Source organism: Chrysochloris asiatica, unplaced genomic scaffold (assembly GCF_000296735.1).
Source record: "Chrysochloris asiatica unplaced genomic scaffold, ChrAsi1.0 scaffold00051, whole genome shotgun sequence".
NCBI lineage: Eukaryota > Metazoa > Chordata > Mammalia > Afrosoricida > Chrysochloridae > Chrysochloris > Chrysochloris asiatica.
Window position 1 is genome coordinate 19,931,848 of NW_006408569.1, and position 1,192 is coordinate 19,933,039.

Consider the following 1,192-nt stretch of genomic DNA (forward strand, 5'->3'; position numbering starts at 1 on the left):
TCATTTCATTGACCTGATAGCCACTATTCCTGCACCACAACTAAATTAAAGTCTTGTTGCTGAATGACTAAAAGACTTCCCAATAGCATCCAACCTGTGGATTAAAGAATTCCATGGACACACTGGCTGTACCAATGGGCTCAAACATAAAAATTGTGTGGATGGCACAAGACCAGGGAGTATTTCATTGTGTTGTACATAAGGTTGCTATGAGTCAAATCCTACGTAAAAGCAGGACAAGGGGTTTGGAGGATGAGAAAGCTGAGACACTGAGTAGGTATGAAAATTCATGACAGGTGGTAAGTGTTAAAACCAATGCTAGAGCCCAGCTAGCGTTTCTGCCTCAGTATGTCTACCAATGAAATGAGAAAGTTGGATTCGATTCTTGGTTCTTAATGCAGTGCCTTGCCAGCACTTTAAGGAAACTTGTTGGAAATGCAAATTCTCAGGGTCTGTTCCAGAACAAGGGATAGCTGATCTCTGTGTGTGGGGCCCAGCAAGTTTTGGCATTTACAGAGCCCCAGGATTCCATGATTTCTAAGGTTTCTTTCAGATTTAAGACATTATCATTAATATCTGACCATAAAACCCCAGGGCGTTTTGCAAAAAAACATGATATATTTGTTCTTGACTTGGGACCAAAAAGTTAAAAAAGAATGGTTGGGAAGGAGAACAAACAAGATAGCAGCTCAGGTGGAAATGCAGTGAGGAGCTCCACCAGCAACAACACAGAATACCCGACCAAGCAGGCTCAGAGGATGGTCTAAGAACTCTGAACCACATATAAAGTAATATTTAGAAGGTTGGAAGGCTCACAGCTGGGGAAATTTGTGGCAGAAGCAAGAAATCCATTCCTTTCTAATTTGAGACACTCAGCAGCTCGAGGAGGCACCATCTTGAGTGAGACCAAGCAGGGGAAGGATCTGAGGGACCACAGACACCTGGCAGAACCACAGAGATAAAGGTGTGCACATTCTTCTCTTTTGGTAGCTGTTCATTGGTCCCTCGCTGTCTGTGCACCTACATTTGGGTGAGTATAGGGGTGCCTGAGCTAATGGGCAAACCAGCCCCACCCTCGGAGGGTTCTAGTATACATGCGCTCAGAGCTCCTCGAAATTTAAAGAGACAGTTTCCAATTAAAACCAAATGGCCACAGCTGGACCTTAACTGTTTACAACTAGAAAAAAGGCCT